The sequence below is a fragment of the Simochromis diagramma genome, unplaced genomic scaffold, assembly GCF_900408965.1.
Source record: "Simochromis diagramma unplaced genomic scaffold, fSimDia1.1 OVJJ01000107.1, whole genome shotgun sequence".
NCBI lineage: Eukaryota > Metazoa > Chordata > Actinopteri > Cichliformes > Cichlidae > Simochromis > Simochromis diagramma.
Window position 1 is genome coordinate 10,253,883 of NW_024387209.1, and position 12,361 is coordinate 10,266,243.

A 12,361-nucleotide genomic window follows, 5' to 3' on the forward strand; every position below is an offset into this window, starting at 1 on the left:
GCGTCCACATATGTGGACATCATATTTTGGGATGTCTAGATGAAAATACTTAATTTTTCTCTACAAGGGCCTGATATCCACTTACGAGAACATTATACTGCCACTGTTCTATCAAAATTTAAAACCAATGTCCCCATATGTGGATCTCGTTTGTCTCAGAAACAAAAATTAAGTAAAAAAAAAAAAAAAAAATCTGGTAATTCTTTGGTTTTACATTCCTCAGGTCCCAATCAACCCAAATAGCAAAGAAACATTTAAAATGCATGCCATGAAAGAGTTTGGGTGTTAGGAGGTTAAATTAGCCTAAACATAGATTCTTAGCTAGCCACCACATCATTATGAGCCCAAATACTATTGGATACACAACTGGTGATTTAGCATGTTAATCTCTTTTTTTTTCCTTTTTCTTTTTAACCTCAGATCTGTGAATATTTAAGGACATTTCTATTCTGTCATAACACCCAGCAGTTCTTTCTTGTCTTCTGCAATGGAAATGAATCTGAGACATCTACATCAAGAAAAAATGAATTTAATCTGTATGATTATTGCTGTACTGTAAAGAGGGCATCCTGAGCTTTATACTGATACCACATTTTTGGGGGTTTGACAAACAACATGGACTTTCTTCTCAAGAAGATGAGAATTGCAAATTCTTCGTTTTATGGCAAATTAAAGGCACAGTCTGTAAAATATCACCACTACATGTCAGTAGATTGCACATTGCAGTGAACTGAATTATCTTTTCTTACAGCTCTACATTTAAGCAGCTACACTGGCTGCTGACAACACACACCCGTAAATGTAGAATGCATAATCAGCCAAAAGTTTGGTTTCTTAACCCTTAGATGCACACGTGGGATCAAAAATGACCCCACGGGTTGTTTTTCTTCAAAATCTTTAAAATGCAAAGTTGTAATATATTCATATTCCAGGTATTCCTCATAAAACATGTTTGTAACATGAGGCCATTTGCATTTTTATTTATTTTGTCATTAATTTAAAAAGGGTGAGAAGTTCGGCCATCCGGGAGGGACTCAGAGTAGAGCCGCTGCTGCTCCACATCGAAAGGAGCCAGCTGAGGTGGTTCGGGGATCTGACAAGGATGCCTCCTGGGTGCCTCCTAGGTGAGGTGTTCCGGGCACGTCCCACCGGAAGGAGGCCCCGGGGCAGACCCAGGACACGCTGGCCTGGGAACGCCTTGGTGTTCCCCCGGATAAGCTGGAGGAGGTGGCTGGGTAGAGGGAGGTCTGGGCCTCTCTGCTTAGGCTGCTGCCCCCGCGACCCGGCCTCGGATAAAGCGGATGAAGATGGATGGATGGATAATTTTAAAAAAAAATGCAGTTTTTGTATCATTACCCCACTCTTCCACAAGTGGGGTCAAAAACAACCCTAAGCAGTTCCTGTGGAATCTTCTATGAAACTTTCATTCTTAGCAACTCTGACTGATCCACTTACACTTCTGATGGATCAAGAATTAATTTTTACACAGTAACATACATGATTTATAGTCAGGGCTGCACATAAGTGGTCCACAGGTGTGAATTCGCTGTCAAAATAAAAGTATTCCTGGAAATTCAGAGAATATGTGCTTCTTTTGTGGTGGAGAAACACCAAAGTAATTGCTTACAGAGCTTGCTCCTTCGACATCTTTAAGAGTTCTGAACAAATGTATGTCCTCCTCCAGAACATCTAATGTACACAAACGAGCGTTCCAACTTCTTATCTGGTATGTCTTTTATTGTGACAGCAAATGTGCACCTGCAGACCATTTATGTGCAGCCCTGTTTATAGTTTCCTGTGCATTTCAAACATTGTCCTTTCTGATGTTTTTTTTTTAATATTTAAAGTAACATGGCTGCTATGAGGCCAGCTAGGATCCCTGTGGATCTTGCCCTACAAATGATCCAGGATGGTAAATGGTAAATGGCCTGTATTTATATAGCGCTTTACTAGTCCCTAAGGACCCCAAAGCGCTTTACATATCCAGTCATCCACCCATTCACACACACATTCACACACTGGCGATGGCAAGCTACATTGTAGCCACAGCCACCCTGGGGCGCACTGACAGAGGCGAGGCTGCCGGACACTGGCGCCACCGGGCCCTCTGACCACCACCAGTAGGCAACGGGTGAAGTGTCTTGCCCAAGGACACAACGACCAAGACTGTCCAAGCCGGGGCTCGAACCGGCAACCTTCCGACTACAAGGCGAACTCCCAACTCTTGAGCTACGATCGCCCCCACCCAGGATGGATGGGATGAAGAGCCCATCGGAGGCACTGACTCAGAATCTGACATCTAAGATATAGAGGACCCAGACTATTGCCTCCCCCACTGAACAAGGCCAGTCAGACACAGAGGATGAGTCCTCTGAAGAGGAAATGGATATTGAGTCTAACAGAATGAGCCCCTCTTACTGCTCTAACCACAATATTCTGAATTAGTCGGCCAGGGCTTGCACCTGGGTTTAGTACTGTCTCCGCAATGGATGCATGGAAGATGTTCATGTCTGATAATATAATAGAAGAGGTTCTCACATGCACAAACATGGAGACACAAAGAGAAGCCACAGACAGGGGAAAAGAGCAGAAAAATGTAATCAAACATAAACTCCAAGCCTTCATTTGATTGACCATTCTTGCAGGAAGTGAGAAGAACTGGGATGTACCAGTCGGTGTGTTTTTTGGGAGTCCTCTGCATAACCCATTGTACAAGGCCACTATGTCAATTCAAAGATTTAAAGATATTCACCATTTCTTGCACTTTGATGACAAGAGGACCAGAGCCTACCGACTGAAAACAAACCACATGGCAGCTTTCCGCTACATATGGGACCTGTTCCTGGTCAACTGCAGGCAGAAATTCATCCTCAGTGATTGTGTTACAGTGGATGAACAACTTGTGCCTTTCAGAGGGAAGACCCAGCTTCTGCAGTATATGCAGAGCAAACATACAAAAGTGATACAAGTGATACAAAAATTGCAATTTCTTAAAATTAATGAAAAAATAAATAAAAATGCAAAGGGCCTCATGTCACAAACATGTTTTATGAGCAATACCTCAAATATGAAAATATAACAACTCTTCGTTTTAAAGATTTTGAAGAATAACAACCGAGTTTATAGCAAAATGCATTGTTTCTATTTGGGGTCATTTTTGACCATGTTGTGCATCCAAGGGTTAAACTATTTACTCTGTTGATTTATATAATGAATATTTTCTAAAAGTATAATAAGCTGTAACTCTCTTTTATCAATTCAAAATTTCAGCACTACTGAAATTGGGTTAAAAGAGTTTTTAACATTAAACATGAAAACCCAATGCCCACAAAAACCATTGCATTAAAACAGTAATTAGGCAACCGTATTTTTAAAAATGTCAAAGCACACAAACCAGACCAAGGTCCGCAACTCTGAAGGTGCCCTTAAACGATTCTTCAGCATATCTGTGTACGTTGTATGACTCATATCCTAGAATCTAGATATATAAATCAAAAGAGTAATGAGTATAACTAATAAAATATTACTAAAAGTAAATTAAACTGTACCTCTTCTTTATCAGTTTAGTTTTAACCCCAATGAAATCGGGTTAAAATTGTTTTTAATGTGAAACATGAGAACAAGACAATGCTGCCCACAACCACCAAAACTGGTGATTGCATTAAATAGTAATTAGACAACCTGGTTTTTAAAAATGTCAAAGAACACAAACCAGAGGGAGTTGCTCATCTGTAAAGGCAACGTTAAAGCTGAAAACTTTCTTCAGCACGTCTATATTCATGGCTGTGGCTGTAGAGCAGGTCGCCTACTAATCGTAAAGTTGGTGGTTTGATCCCTGTCTGCTCTAGTTTACATGCCAAATGTCCTTGGGGAAGATGCATCAGAGAGCCAACTTGCTTTCTGATGCATCCATCGGTATGTGGATGTTAGATAGGAAGCACTTCCATGGGAAAAGCATATAAAAAAGTGCACTGAATGCTAAGTCAGGGTGGAAAAGCACTGTATAACAACCAGTCCATTTACCATATCGATATGGTAATATATCGTCATATCGATGGCATGATGACCAGAACACCATCAATAAAACTATATTGTAGTGTTCAAATGTGTTTCCTTCATCTGGATTTGTTTTTACCGGATTTCCACATTAAAGTCCCGTATTTAGCAAGTGAAAATAAAATAAAATAAACAATAAAAGGTGAATCAAATAGACCATTATGGCAAGGCTGGGATGGTCCATTTGGTAAAGTAAATCCGTTGGGCATCTTTCTTCGCCTTTAGACAATAATTCTGATGGCAAAAGAGCCAAACGGGACAGGCAAAAAAACTCAAACAAACAAAAAAAAAGATTTCCACATTAAAATGAAAAGATTATTATTACATCACATTACATGTTTCGGTTTTCAAGCAAGACCTAATGTCCGCAACAAGGGGCTAAAGATAAAAAAGAAGTAAATAACAGTTTTGACAAGAAGTTTTGTTGTAACGTTTCTTTGAACCACAACACATACAAATATCCTGCTAACTTCGAACTTTATTAGATGTTGGAAATGTTTTTTATGGATATCTGGATGTGAAACTTTATTTTAACGTCTTTTAGAACAGCCACACTGATCATTTTATTAGATCTAGAAGAACTTGGACTTTCAGTAGTACCTCAGTGTTTGATTTTGGGATCCAAAAGACCATTCATACTGAAAAATGGCTAATGACATCAGACTTAACAAGGAAACTTCCCAAACTTATCCCAAAACTGTCTGAAATTCATTTCTGAAAATGCCTCCTATCCACTCCTCTGGAACTAAGTGGATCACATGTTATTTGCTTTTCCAAAAAGCCCCAACAGTAGTGGATAGTTGAGCACACCCATCCCTTTTTACCTTAAATATCTGGGAATATTCAGGGAGATTTGTCATAGGGCAGCACAGTGACGCAGGGTTAAGACTATTGACTCACAGCAAGACGGTCTATTGTACATTTATTCAAATTGTTATGCATTTAAAATTGTTGTAATGTGTTACTGTAATGTACATAACAAAGTCATAAAATGAAATCAACTACACTCAAAGACTATCCCATGCCAAATGTCTGTCTCAAAACATAAAAATAACCACATTGGCAGAGGTTAAAAAAAAGGCCAGAAACAAACAAACATACAAAATGCAAGATAAGCTGAGTATAGCTAAAGGAAAGTACAGAGTGGGCCATTTATATGGATACACTGTAATAAAATGGGAATGGTTGGTGATATTAAAGTCCTGTTTGTGGCACATTAGTATATGTGAGGGGGCAAACTCCTCAAGATGGGTGGTGACCATGGTGGCCATTTAGAAGTCGGCCATCTTGGATACAACTTTTGTTGTTTTCAATAGGAAGAGGGCCATGTGACACATCAAACTTATTGGTAATGTCACAAGAAAAACAATGGTGTGCTTGGTTTCAACGTAACTTTATTCTTTCATGAGTTATTTACACGTTTCTGATCACTTATAAAATGTGTTCAATGTGCTGCCCATTGTGTTGGATTGTCAATGCAACCCTCTTCTCCCACTCTTCTCACACTGATAGCAACACCGCAGGAGAAATGCCAGCAAAGGCATCCAGTATCCGTAGTTTCAGGTGCTGCACATCTCGTATCTTCACACCATAGACAATTGCCTTCAGATGACCCCAAAGATAAAAGTCTAAGGGGGTCAGATCGGGAGACCTTGGCAACTGGCCCACGACGACCAATCCACTTTCCAGGAAACTGTTCATCTAGGAATGCTCGGACCTGGCACCCATAATGTGGTGGTGCACCATTTTGCTGGAAAAACTAAGGGAACGTGCCAGCTTCAGTGCACAAAGAGGAAACACATCATCATGTAGCAATTTCAAATATCCAGTGGCCTTGAGGTTTCCATTGATGAAGAATGGACCCACTATCGTTGTACCCCATATACCACACCAAACCATCACTTTTGTTGTTCCAACAGTCTTGGAGGGATCCATCCAATGTGGGTTAGTGTCAGACCAATAGCGGTGGTTTTGTTTGTTAATTTCACCATTCACAAAAAAGTGAAGCCTCATCACTGAACAAAATCTTCTGTGTGAACTGAGGGTCCTGTTCCAATTTTTGTTTTGCCCATTCTGCAAATTCTGTGCGCCGATCTGGGTCATCCTCATTGAGATGCTGCAGTAGCTGGAGTTTGTAAGGGTGCCATTTGTGAGTAGCTAATATCCACCGAAGGGATGTTCGACTAATGCCACTCTCCAGTGACATGCGGCGAGAGCTACGCTGTGGGCTCTTGCTGAATGAAGCAAGGACAGCCACTGATGTTTCTTTGTTAGTGACAGTTTTCTTGCGTCCACATTTTGGCAAATCCAACACTGAACCAGTTTCACGAAACTTAGCAAGCAGTTTGCTAACTGTAGCATGGGAGATGGGTAGTCTCGTAGGGTGTCTTGCATTGAAATCTGCTGCAATGACCCGGTTACTGCGTTCACCAGATATCAACACAATTTCGATCCGCTCCTCACATGTTAACCTCTTCGACATGTCAATGGCTGTGAACAAAGAGAAACTTGTAATTAACCCATGAAAGAATAAAGTTACGTTGAAACCAAGCACACCATTGTTTTTCTTGTGACATTACCAATAAGTTTGATGTGTCACATGGCCCTCTTCCTATTGCAAAAACAAAAGTTGTATCCAAGATGGCCGACTTCTAAATGGCCACCATGGTCACCACCCGTCTTGAGGAGTTTGCCCCCTCACATATACTAATGTGCCACAAACAGGACTTTAATATCACCAACCATTCCCATTTTATTACAGTGTATCCATATAAATGGTCCACCCTATATACACCAGTTAGCCTAATTTAAAACTATTAGCACTGCTTTCTAAAATGTGCAAAAAGTGGCAAACTTGTTTGTTTATGGATACTGGGGATACTGGACACCATCAACACGTGGAAGTGCTGGAACAATTGCAGACATGAAAACCAACAGGTCTGCTGTTTGTTCTACCAAAACGTGTTAGGTTTTGGGAAAGATTGTGGTGTAGATGAAAATATACGTTTTAGCAATGCTAAACATGTGTTAGAAAGCTCAGTTTTCTATCTGGAATTTCAATGGCAATGGTAAAGGTGTTGTCTACCAGACATTTTTGTTCCCCTAAGTAACAATGTCAGCCTTGTAGCTGGCTAACAGCTTTTGCAGCTGCCTGAACTGAAATTACTTAAACAAAGTTTGGTTTAATATTTGCATAGCTTTGAAACTCAGTCACATTGCCAGCATTAGCACATATTATGTCACGTTACAGCTTGAGAACTGAACTGAATCCTATCTTCTCGTTATACACATTCTTTACATTATTTGTGATAGTGCTTCTTAAATAAACCACATAATGCACCTTATGACAAATGGACCAGACATCTTTCTTCGAGCTATTTCAAGCAATTGAACTTAAATGTGATCATGAAGTAAGTTTTGCTATATTTTTGTTCTTTTCCCCATCAGCATTCCAAAGGTGTACTCTACCCCTCTCTGGAGTCTCTAAAGGACTCCATATGTCACGGCTATAAAGCAATGTGTTCCTCTAAACAGAGGAGGCTTTATCTTGTGAAATATTGCACCTGCACTCACTGCAGAGTGGATGCTTTTGGCACAAAGCCTCTCTCTTTGTCTTATATACCTCCTGTCTTGTTGTTGGGAATCTAAAGGAATCTCAGGTATGTCGACAATCTCTACAGTCATTGACAAATCTCTGTCTGCAGGCCGGGGAAACACGCATACATATACACGTTTTCATGTGCACACAATAAAAACGCAAAGTTTGGCCGGGATTGGCTGTCATCATCAGCTTGTCAGCGTGCTGCACCTGTGAATGGTAACAAGACCCTGTGGCTTGCAGTGTTCTCATAGCTGCCTGACAGACACAAGAGATCAATTTCCTCCAGCGCAGAGCGTGTTAGAGAAGGAGGAAGTTTCCTTCAGACTTTAAGAATTTAGCAATCAGCTTAGATGTGTTTTTTTTTTAAATAAAAAAATACATTAGTGTAAAATGTGATAAACATCCACTGTGCTGTTAGCTAGAGTGCTTAAAATAGGACAGAGGTTGCCTGTATGTTAAGCACTAGCCCATTTCCTTTGCAGCATGTACATGCATGCATTCTGTGGTTAAGATTCGAAAATACTGAGTCAGTCAGACTTGTCTAAAGAAAGAGTATAAAGCCGCAGGACACTTTAAGGCAGTGAAATCGGATTGCAGTTCTTATGTAGCATCAGAGACGCTCTGATTTAACACACTGTTTCTATATATGATTAATAGCTCCTGGTTTAGCATCATTCTGGCCTTAATAAATGACTATCTCTACAAATAACTAACCCTAAAATTATCTTCTCTATTAACAATTTATCCAATTTTATTTTCAGGGGGTTTTTTTGGAATCAGTAAAGAGCTTCCATGAAATGTTATTCATTAGAAGTTCTGCTAAACTTACTATGCACAAGTAGCGCTTTGAGCTAAATGCCAATGCTAGGATGCTAACACGTGACACTAATAAAAAGTAGACAAACAATGCATTGGATGCATGACCGTAGAAAACAAGAAACCTCAGATAAGTAGAGATAACATTTCACTGACACAAGAGAGCTTTTAGGCCTACGGCTAAAACTTGTTTTTTTGGACTGGTAAGATATATTGTTTCCCCAAAATCTGGCATGCTAGCATTTGACAAAAAAAAATTTCTGTACATAGTGACATAATCTCTCTTTTTTATTACGCCACAAAGATATAGCATAAAATTAAGTTAGATTAGGTCTGAAAATACCAAAAAACAAGCAATGTAAGCTTTTTAATGTAGCATTCACAACTCTCCAGTTTAGAAGGCAAAGCCTCAAGTGTATTTCGCACACAATAGCGCATTTTTAGTGCAGTGGGGCCTGTTTTAGTTACAGTCGTTTAACCTCCAAGACATCCTAAGCGCATCATTGAGTTTGAGGCATAAGAAAGGAAAATCTGTTTTTAATGGAGCTGAATGACACACAGGTTGATAATATCTTTTCCTTTCACAGCTTTGTTCCACATGGTTTCACCCTCTGCTTTCCCCAATCTCTCGCTTAAATCAGAAGGATGACAGTGGAGACATATACAGTAATATAACCGTAGAATTACTTTGAACTCTTCACTGACACGATGGTCCGCTCCAGATAGGAGGAAGGACGTTAGCTCTTACATCTATCTCGTTCACAGCTGAGCAGATTTCAGAGCGATAGCATGCATGAGCCTGTGTGTGCACGCACGCACTTATATAAATATATGTTTCCATGACAGTTACATATTTGACTTGCAGATGCCCTCACCTTCTTTCCTTGTGCTGTAATTTGAATAACTAGGGCCTGTGAATGCTCAGGTTACATGATGTCACCTGAAAAAGGAGAAGTTTTCTTGCAAATTGTGACCAGAGAAAGCAGAAGCCACAATACAATGATAAGATATTTGCCTGGAACCTACACATGAGAGCCAGGCTTCTACGGTAAACAATGATGTTGCTTCCTGTATGAAGAAAACCAACCCTTGAAGCTTGCATAATAAAACACCTTACTCAACGATTTGTCACACTGGTATAGAGCAATGTTCCAGCGATGGACTGTTTTAGTTCAGTTTTTAATTTGTGTTGTTTCAAATCTGGATTAGATAACTATGTACAGTACTGTACAGAAGTCTTGACCCGACTATCGTTCGTTCTCATTTTCCTAGTAAAATATGAGTTGCTGTAAAATATGAAAAAGCAAAAACTGAGATTTACAGTTCCAACAAACTTCAAAGTCAGTATTTCTTCAATAGTTTGAACATTTCTTTACGTAGTCTTTAGGAATAATTCTCGAGGCTTCTGAAGGACATTCAGAGTACTTCTTGGGATGTCGGCTGCCTTTTGTTTTGTTCTCTGTGTATCTTCCCTCAAGTTAGGTGACTTTAATACTTTAATAGGCTAGTGTTAAGTGGACTAGACTAAATATAAATAGAGAAAACCTTTAAAAGATCTTCAGAAAGCCTGGAAAACTACTGATAAAAGTCAAAAATGAACTCACTAACAATGTTAATTATGTTTATTTCTGCGTTCCTGGACTTTGAAGGGGAACGTCACTCAAGTTTTCATTGAGTGACGGCAGTTTTCAAGCATGACAATTGGCTTCATTCATTAATTCTTTCACTCTGCCACGTCTGTTTGTACTTTTACAGCATTACCAAATTCATACTACGACAGCTTTATAAATGATTTTAGTTCAAAACAATTTGGTTTTTAGTTTTAACCATACGGGCTACATGGAACAAACAGAGTTCAAAAACTGTGGCAGTTACCACAGATTCGCTGAATTAGCAGCTGTGATGCAGCAGCTCTCGTTACTGAAGATATTTCATCATATCAGTCCGTCATTAAAGATATACAGAGGAAACAACTTTTTTTAAACAGCATTTTAAGAGACTTGACGCAATTTATTTTCCTCTCGAGTTTTTCTTCAGTTCTTGGAGAAAGTTGCTATCAGAGTGGTAACAACTTGGTGTCCAACTGATGCAGCTGACCTACTTATTTCCTTCTCTGTGTGCAAACAGTGTTTGGCTAAAGCTGTATGAGCACTAAATGTCTGCTATTCTCCTCACAGAATGTAAACTGTTACTGTATAATTCTAAGTCTGTTAGCGGTTACACGCATGCACCCACAAGCCCACGCACCTTCCCAAAACACACACATAATTGCCACCATTGCGCACATCCACACACTAAATGTGATGTGGTATAGTGAGCTGTCAGACCGCACTAATTCCTCTTTTTATGTGTGTCTGTCCTACTGTGTAGCAGAGGGATCAGGATTGCCTTTCAGGATAACAACTGAAGCTCTAAGCTCTTTGTGTGTGTGTGTGTGTGTGTGTGTGCGTGTGTGTATCTGGGTGAACAACAATTGGCCGCTAAGCTGCAAAGAACCTTGCAGCCATGGTGTCGCCAACAAATATCCACTGGCTGTCAGCAACGGACCAACTCTGAGTGTGTGTGTGTGTGTATAGCCAACTTCCTGTGGTGGATTGAAGTTAAGTGCCGCTATTAGACTTAGGCCTCCAGTTGGGGCTTCATTATCTGGGTGAAAGACTTGATTATGCTGACAGATACACACACGTGTGCAAGAATACACATGCATACATGAACTCTAGCACACACGCACGCCTGCAGGTCCGGCTTTTACCATTTCCAACATATGCAAAGACTTGTCTGCAGCTTTTTCTGCACAAAGACACACACGCACACTCACACGCCCTTCATCTCCTTCACACCCACTAAACTGTTATGACAGATGCATTCTCCAGTGTCTCCTTTGCTCCCTCTATTTGCCTTCCTGGCTTCTATAATCTCTCTCCTTAAGGCATAACAGTAGTTCAGCTGTCACCGGGATGGAAATGAGTTACATAAGATTTCGTTTTTTAACCACAGGCACGCCCCGTAATTCACCTTGTAAAGCTTCGCATGTATCCTAGTTAGTGAATATGAGAATGCAACACCAAACAAACAAAAAAACAGGCCAAAGTTCTCGTACAATAGGAGATCATTTTGGAAATATTCACACCAGTGATGAGTAACATAGGAGAGGGTGATGAAGCGGCCTCCGAAGGCATCACATAATCCATATTCACACCAAAAATGCCACTAGTTACTTCCTGTACCTCGAACTGCACAAAGTGACGTATGACAGTAGCAAGAGGACAAACTCAGTGGAAAGTAAAACCACAGTCAGGTGGGGGGATGCGCTTCGGCTCTGAGCTCTAGATGTGCCTCTGCCGCCCACATCGGAAAACAATTAAGAAAAGTTCAGCTTCTGAGAAAACATTTTCACTGGTAGAGAAAAGAAAGGTGTGGTGATTTTTTTTCTTCTTTTACACCTACATTCTGTGGGGTTGAAGCCTCACAGCCTCTCTTTAACACCGCCAGTTGAATTTATTCAACTGATTTTTCTCCCAAAGTAAAGTGAGCACATTATAGGTGTATATACGTTGTATTACAACAGATAACATTTTATTTTAAATCTAAAATGGATGGTTTTGGATTTAAAAGCATTGTGTTGTGTGTGTGTGTGTGTGTGTGTGTGGTTTTTTTTTTTTTATTCAAACGATTTTTATTTATATAGCGCTAAACCACAATAACAGTTGCCTCAAGGCCCTTTATATTATGAGGTAAAGACCCTACAATAACACAGAGAAAACAGAGAGAACCCCAACAATCATGCCCCCCTCTGAGCAAGTGCTTTGGTAACAGTGGGAAGGAAAAACTCCTTTTAAACAGGAAGAAATATATCCAAGGGATTTTAAAAGAAATTCACTGTACTTT